Source organism: Equus przewalskii, chromosome 7, assembly GCF_037783145.1.
Source record: "Equus przewalskii isolate Varuska chromosome 7, EquPr2, whole genome shotgun sequence".
Taxonomy (NCBI): domain Eukaryota; kingdom Metazoa; phylum Chordata; class Mammalia; order Perissodactyla; family Equidae; genus Equus; species Equus przewalskii.
In genome coordinates this window covers 38724603-38732277 of record NC_091837.1, presented here as the reverse complement: position 1 = coordinate 38732277, position 7675 = coordinate 38724603, and the positions used below count along the sequence as shown (strand labels likewise).

The 7675-nt window shown below is 53.3% G+C and overlaps 1 protein-coding gene across 34 annotated transcripts in view; it reads left to right on the top strand.

Moving 5' to 3' along the window:
- The first annotated feature begins 1336 nt into the window (after positions 1-1336).
- Positions 1337-7675, top strand: part of LDLRAD4 (low density lipoprotein receptor class A domain containing 4) — a 427148-nt gene continuing 420809 nt past the window's right edge. For 6 of the 34 annotated variants that reach the window (XM_070629545.1, XM_070629537.1, XM_070629521.1 and 3 more), the window contains exon 1: positions 1337-1477. The gene's annotated coding sequence lies outside the window, so the exon portion shown is untranslated. Of the gene's footprint in view, positions 1478-1550; positions 1798-2077; positions 2649-7675 lie in introns of those variants that run through there. The other 28 variants (XM_070629548.1, XM_070629538.1, XM_070629523.1 and 25 more) reach the window with 19 other exon arrangements.

The window sequence follows — 7675 nt, the reverse complement described above, 5'->3', positions numbered from 1 at the left end:
TTAATCATAGATTTCAAAAGATTGTCTCTGGTATTATGGAAGTATGAGCCGGTCAGTTTTGGAGAGGAGAGGTTGAAAATTGTTACCCCTTTACTTGGCTGCACCTCTGTTAGGCCCTGCCTGAAACCTCAGGTTAGTATATTTTGGTATTACCGCAGGGGGGATAATTTTGGCAGAGCGGAATTTGTCCAATTTGGGTGACTGTAATAAAATTGGGTTAAAATGTCCATATGTTATGGCAGTAACCAAACCCCTATCAAACTTAGCTACATTGGCTGATGGCAATGCTAGTTCTTCTGGAAGACAAAATGCATACTGTCTGCACTCAAGTGGAGTTCAAGTCCGAAGCAGCCTTCAGAGGAGGAGGGATGTAGGTCCTTCAAGGAGAAAGGGTCGTGGCGGGAAGAATCCATCTGACTTTCCAGTCTGGAGCCATTTCCCTTAGAGAGGGGGGGCATCCTAAGGGGGTGACCACGTGGGGTCAGGAGGAGCCCTGCGGGGCTGGCTCACTGCGGATTCATCCATCCCACTAAGTGTCCTGCAGCCCTACTGTGTGTCTGGGGCTGGTATCCGAAGGCCTGCTGCCTGATGAGCGCACGTAGCCCGCGAGGTAGGTGGTGCGCTGAACCAGCCGGCTTCTCCGGGCGCCCCAGCCTGACGTCTCTCGGCACTTGGAGTTCCCTGTCCGGCCGGCGGTGGGCGCGCGCCCCGCGAGGCCGAGCCCTCTGCCGTGTGCACAGCCGGCCGGCCCCGCTGAGCCCTGGGGTCCCCCGGCTTCGGCGCCCGCACGCCCCCAGCTCCGTGCCCGGAGCCTGCAGAGGTCGGTGCGGGCTGTGCGCGCGGGGTCAGCGCCGGCCCACCCCTCAGCCAGCAGGGCGGCCCCCGCCCCCGCGGCCTGGCCTCAGGCCGGGTCCCCGCCGCGGAGGGGGATGGGGAGGGAGGAGAGACTGGAGTTGCTGGAGACAGACACAGCCTCGGCGAGCACAGTTACGGCTGGAGACAGACGGCGGCGGCGGCGGGAGGCGGGACACTCCCCCCCTCCGGCGACTGGAGGCACGACACCTCCCTCGGCGGCCGCAGCACCGTCTACCCACTTCCCCCGCCCGGAGGCTGCGGGCAGGGCCCGGCGGGCCAGGCGGGCGAGTGCGGCTGGCCCTGCCCGCCCCGCGCGCCTCCGCGGCCGGCCGGGGATCCCCTGCGAGCCGGGGAGGAGCCGCCGCTGCCGCCGCCGCCAGACAGGCTGCGAGTCCCTGGGAAAGTGAAAGGGGGGCGGGGAGCGCGGGGGAGGCCCGGGTGAAGATCCCCGGCTCTTAAAGAGACCCGGCGCGCCGCGCCGCGCTCCCCGCCGGCCCGCTGCGTGCCCCCAGCCGCGGCGGCCCGCACCCCCGCGCCCCTCCCCCGCGGCCAGCAGGACTAGGTGGCCCCGCGAGCCGCACTGCGGGCGGTCCCCGCCTCCGCTCCGGAGGGGCAGCCGCAGGTGAGTGCGGACCCGAGGTGGTTGCTGTGGTCGCGGCGTCTGGCCCAAGTTCAGCGCTGCGCTGGGGCCGGGGGAGGGGGGTGGCGGGGGACGCGGGGACAGGACGCTCCGGGAACGGGACGTCCGCGAGCCTGCGCCGTCGGAGGGGGCTGGAGGGAGCGGCCCGGCACTGTGCGCCCTCCCCACCCCGGCGAGTCCCCTGGAGACGAGTGCGCGAGGTCTGTGAGGCGGTGTAGCCGGTGGGCAAGGCGCTCGCCTGGAGGCGGGTGTGGGGAGGGCGTCCCCGCACCCCCCGAACCGCGGCCCCGCCGCCCTTGCGGGTATGCTCTGCTGGAGGAACGCTGCCGACCCCTACCCCGTTTTCTATTTCCCGGTGCCTCAGCGCTGGCTGTCCCGCGGTTGCAGGACTTGATCCTGCACCACGGGGAGGCCGGGGTGACCGTGGGGGTGGCTGCCCAAACTGCAGTCTCAGTTCCCTTGGGCCTCTCGATGAACCACTGCAGGCGGGGGGACTAGAGGTCAGCGGGAGGCGGGAAGATCGTGCAGGACCTTGCCGGGGAGTTTGCGGGAAGAAAAGGGGGCGGGAGCTGGCCGTACCCTGTGCGCTGCGTCCTGCAGCCGGGCACCCCGCAGCCCCGCGGCTCTGCGCCCCGGCACCCCGCATCCTGCCTCCCCCGCCCCGGCCCCTCGGACCCGCCTCACCCGGCGTCTGCCCGGGTCCCCCCACGCGCGTTGACGTCGGTCTCGGGGCCGCCTGGAGCTCCCGGCGTTGGCTGGGAAGTCGATTGTCTCGGGCGGCTGCTGTTACTCTTAGGCTGGGTCTCCGAGCCCCGGAGGAAGCAGGCGTGTGTTGAATTTCTCTTTGACCCTCACGGAGGAATAAACAGGAAGCGACGAGCACCCAGCCTGGGCCCGGCACTTGCCTTTGTTGTGGGGTCTGCCCTGCACGGCGGGGAGGAAGCTTCTCCGGGACCCGTGCCCGGCGCGCCGCCCGGCTTGGGGTTGGGGGCGCGCCCTGTAAGTAAGCTGCTGGAAGACCGTGGGTTCAGGTTAATTCGCTGTGGTGGCGGAGAAAGCATTTGCTTGTTTTTAAACTTTTTTTTTTTTAATTGGAAAAGAAGGAGGCTTCCCATTGAGGCAGAGGTTTTCAGAAGGACGACAAGGATGCGTGGTAGGTGGGTGGCACCTGGGGAAGGCGCATCTGCTAGTGCCCTGGTTCTCGGGTTAGCTGGCGGGTCACCGCGCTGCGGGGTCAGGACAGGGAGAAACTCTTTAAAGCAAGCAGGGCTTCCTCGCTCCTACCCAGGCATTGGAATGATTGCTGAGTGGCAATGGGCACATAAACTAGCTTAATTTTTGTTTTCCCCGAAGAGTCTTTTAATTAGCTAGAATTGGGTAATTTTGATTTGCTTCTTTTCTCTTCCTCTGTGTCCCATCTATTCCCTTCTCTTTTTCTCTTCTAATTATTTTGGCAACTTCTCATCCCTCACTTATGTTTCAGTGCCGCTTTCTAAATGTTAATTACGATTGTCATAAATATTTGTTGATGACCTACTAAGTGTTAGGCATCGTGGGATGTGAAACGAGATAAGCTGTACAAAAGGTTGATTCTGAGGGCTACTGTTACTAAGTTTCTTGCAGTAGAGGTGGGTAGAGATGGTGAGCAGTCTTGGCTCTTAAAAATATATAGGTCCTGTGGCTGGCATGGAGGTTGGTGCCTTCCCTCAGGGCTAGGGCTAGGAAACGTCCCTTTAAAATGGCTCTTTCCCCTTGTTTTGCTAGCCAAGAAAGGTATTCTCCCTTTTGTATCTCCCCTGGAGCTTCAGGACTGAGTATTGGATTACAGCAAAGGTTCTGTAGAGTCTGCACTGAGAAACTGCCATTGCATCAAGTCATGTTCTGCATTTTGCATATGAATGTGTTGTCTTCTCTTGTCTTCTTAATATTGTCTTCTTAATATTGGGTTTACTGTCATCTCTACATCTGCCTTTGTACTCTGCACAGTTCTCTTGGAACATATTCTTTATGTTCAGTAAAGGATCATAATGTCAAATTTGAGTCATTACAAAGACAAATGAGTAGATCTGAATACTACCCGTGTACATTTGTTGAATTATAATTTGGGTTTGCTATCAACCCTTCAATGCCATTTGATGGCCCTTGCATAACAGTGGGGGTAAATTCCTCATGATCTCTGAAAGCTTAATTCTTTTAAGAGCTTCACTTTGCTATTGACATTGAACACACTGTTAGGAATTAGGGCTGAGACTGTAAATGCCAGTAAGGGATTTGCTGTAATGGAGTTATAGCTACCTTCCTCCCTTGTTTTAAGAGACTTCTCTAATTTCTTAACATTCTGCTGTTACCCTTGGAAGAATGTGCTGTTGTTGGCCATGGTTCTAGTTCGTGTAGGTTTGTATTTACCATGGAGAAGTCTTTCCCCAGCAGGATTTTAGGGATGTCTCTTGAATCCTCTTTGGGGCTCCGTTTGCATGACAATAATCCTGCAGAGGAACCCAGCCAGTGCCAGCTGCTTATTAAGGGATTTTGTGCCAATTTGTTGGCACATCATTTGAGATTCAAAGTCCACCCCTCTCTCCAACCAGAGTATATACATACATAGACAAATATTTATTTTCCCCTAACTGCTGACAGTGTTCTAAGAATAGTTTTCCTGCCTGGCGTGCTGAGAGCAAGGACCCGTCTGTCTGCAGAGGTGTTTACAATTTGGGACTGTGCTGCTGTCTTGGTTGACTTAGCAGCCTGGCAGAGCAGCCTTGCAGTTCATGGGACACTGTCTGTTTTTTATCTGGGCTGCTGGAGGGGCACCTCCCAGCCTGACAGGGAACCCGGAGAGGCGAGAGTGACTTTTGCTCTCAGGGTATTTCTGGCCTGCGGTCAAGTAGAGACTGTCTGGGCAGGAGGTGATTGCTCTGTGTCATCGTGTAAACCCCAAGCACTCTCAGGGCTTGGGGCAGGAACACTTGCAGCTGTGACTGGTCAGATCTTTCTGGTATCCCTTGCCATGTTTCTTCTCATCTTTCTTCTGAATCTAGGCTTATGGAGTCTCTGTGCAGTGTCTGTCCTTTGGGCAAGAGTTAATAGAGAATAAAGCGAACTCTAGGAGCGATGGCTATAAAAGACCAGCCTATGTCAACCTGGAAAATTTTTAGAAGTGTTTAACATACTTTAACACATGCCTATTAAATGTCAACAGTGGCAAAATTGCTATGTAGTCCCAAATTGCTCCTTCCTCCCTTTTTCCCCTCTTCCCTTCCTCCTTTCAATTCTTCCTTTTTTGGGTCTCAGAAAACTCCTGGAAGCCATGATTTTCTGATGTCAAAGTGACTTTCTGCTTACATGGGATTTGTTAGTCTAGAATTACACCTTGACCTATATTATAGGTGTGCATGGGAAGTGAATCTTAAGTTTTAAAATAGGAATGTAAAGCTTCTGCCTATCATTTGAAAATGTAGGCCACCTGACCTACCACTTTTTAGGGAGATATTTTTTTTGTGGTGTTATTTGCCTCATTGTTAGGCAACTGAAGAAACAGGCGAGCACCTGTATTATTAATTGTTACAGGGACGTTTGGTTCATATTTCCAATTAATATTGCTTTTTTCTCTATCATAGGAAGACTTGAAAATAATGTTTGTGTTATCTCATATCCTTGTGATTTAAGTATGGATTGCTTTTCTTTGAATTCCCACTAAAAATGGTACTTTTGGCCTTTTAAGCTGTTTTTGTGAGGACTTTTCTTTCCACCAAACTTGTTTTCCAGATAGGTCTTGGAAATTACGAAGAACATAGCTATAATTTCTCCCTTGATTGGCAGCTGAGAGCTTTCCCGGACAAAAATAAGGCTGCGCTGTGCCAAATGGTTGACTTTTCTAGAATAAAATCTCTAAAGGGTATGCAAAAAGTCCTCTGGTTAATATATTGGCATTCCCAGAACCCACTAAAACTCCGGCAGCCTGCCAGACACCACTTAATGAGGATGCAGAATGTCTGGCTCAAATCCCCATGAGCAGAAGGGGGTGGGGAGCTGATGTCCACACCCTTTATTAATTTTTAATGACTGTACTTTTGTTTTGCAGATTTTGCTCCGTACCCCCCTCACGACTGACCCCCACCATTCCATCCTCCTCCCCCATCCATTTATTTACTCATTTACTTGGCATTGGAAAAATGTTGAGACTTTCAAGGTTAAGAATCCTGCTGAGGGATCATTTCTGTTTGCATGGATTCTTTTGTTGTTGATTTTCTTTCTTTTTGTTCCTTTTCTTTCTTTTCTTTTCTTTTGGAAGAGGAAGAGAGAAAAGGAACAGAAAAGGAGATGACAGCTTTTTTTTATGATGCTTTATTGTCTGCTGGAAAAGAGAAGCATTTATGAAACTTTAAGTTTGTCAGACAGTTTATATGACAGTGCAAGTTGGTGCTTGCCAAGCTCCAGACAGATTGCTAATGTTACATGACAGGGATAAATAAATTACTGCTGTCTGCAACACGCTTGCACTGCAAACGCACTCTGCAGCCGGCCCGCTGGGCGCTGTGCACCCAGGGAGCCTGTTGGATGTGCAGCTGCGTGGAAGGCGTCTGCCTACTGCCTAGAATTCTGTGACTTGGTTCAGAAATGAAAAGGGTGTGTCTCTTGCGTTTATTTTTGGCAGTGCTGCAGGGCAGCAGAATCCGCGTAGCAGCCCTGTGTCCTTGGTTTTGCTGGGCGGCTCTGCCCCCTTGCCCTGCCCCTCACCTTCCTCTTCTTACTCCCCCTCCCCCCATTCTTCCCTCCTCCATACCAGGGGGCATGGCACCTAGTCTTCCTCCCAGGGACCTGCTTCGGATGAAACTAAACTTTGTTCTTAGCTGCTCAGGCCCTAAGATTTCTCAAAGCCAAGTTTCAAGCTGTTTATGGTTGCGTTCCTTCTGCAGGTGCAGACACTGAGAACAAATTGTCTGAGATAAGTGTGTGTGCTGCCCTGGGAGGGGGCTGGGTGGCACTCCTTGGGCATAATGTACTTTCATCTCTGGCAATTTGGATAGTCAGCTGGCAGAGTGACAGGTGTAATGAACTTAATGGTCTTGCTCTAGTTGTTAGCGGACACACTGCTCATATTACAAAGCCACCTCCTAAGTTGGGCCCCTGCCAAATGACTTGCTTTTCTCTTTGCAGACAGGATTCAGAGCCTGGACTGCTCAAGTGATGTTAAGGTCAGGAATTGGGTGGGTATGAGTGACATCTGTGTGTCCTCATCCACATGGTCCCTAGCTGGACCTAGAATTTCTTTTCAAAGTAACGCCGTTCCATCTAGTTTGCAAAAGGGATTCATCCCCTCCACCCCTGGCTAGCCATCCGTCCAGTGAGGTGTGGCAAGGACCCTCTGTGCTCGGGCTCCCTGCCTCTAGGGGCTGCAGAATGGCAGGCTTCCTGCGGTGCCTTGTTGGTTCCTGTGCATGGCCACCATTATCCAGAAATGGGCTGGGCTGTGACGGCTGGTGGAGGCACAGCCAGGCATTGTTTTTATGTCTGTGGCCCCAGGGGCCTGCAACTTCTACACAGAGTTGGGGAGGGAATTTCCATAAAAAAATCGCACTGCTTCTGAAGGCAAGAGCCGGAGAGCAGGAGGCCAGGCTGCTTTTGGAAGGGCTCCTGGACCTCTGGCCGCCCCACCTCCACCCGGGCACTTGGCCAGAGACTAGCAGCAGCCATTCCAAACACTTGCATAGCACTGACTATGTGCCAGGCTGTTCTTAGTGCTGAGTGTATATTAACTAATTTAATCCTCACAGCAGCCCTATGCTATAGTACTGCTACCACCCCTAGTTTGCAGGCAGGCAACAAGAAGGCCTGAAATGGCCCAAAGTCACACCACTTGTAAACAATGGGTGGAGCTGGACGCAGCCCAGGCAGTCTCTCCCTTGGGGTCTGGGCTTTGACTCTGGAGCTGCACGAGACAGAGCCCAGGTCAGAAGTTCTTCATCAGGGACCACTCACCACCTGGGTAGAGGGGGATGGTGCCATTTCTCTGCTTGTCCCCATATAGGCCCTAGTGACTCTATCCTGCCAGCAAGCTCCTTCCTTCTTCCTTCCTGCCTTTGTCTGTGGCTCTGATTTATAACCCTCTTACCTCTGTTCCCGTTCTTATTTCTAACCTCTGCTGTCTTTGCCTTTCTTGCCTGTGGTAAGAGCCTTGGT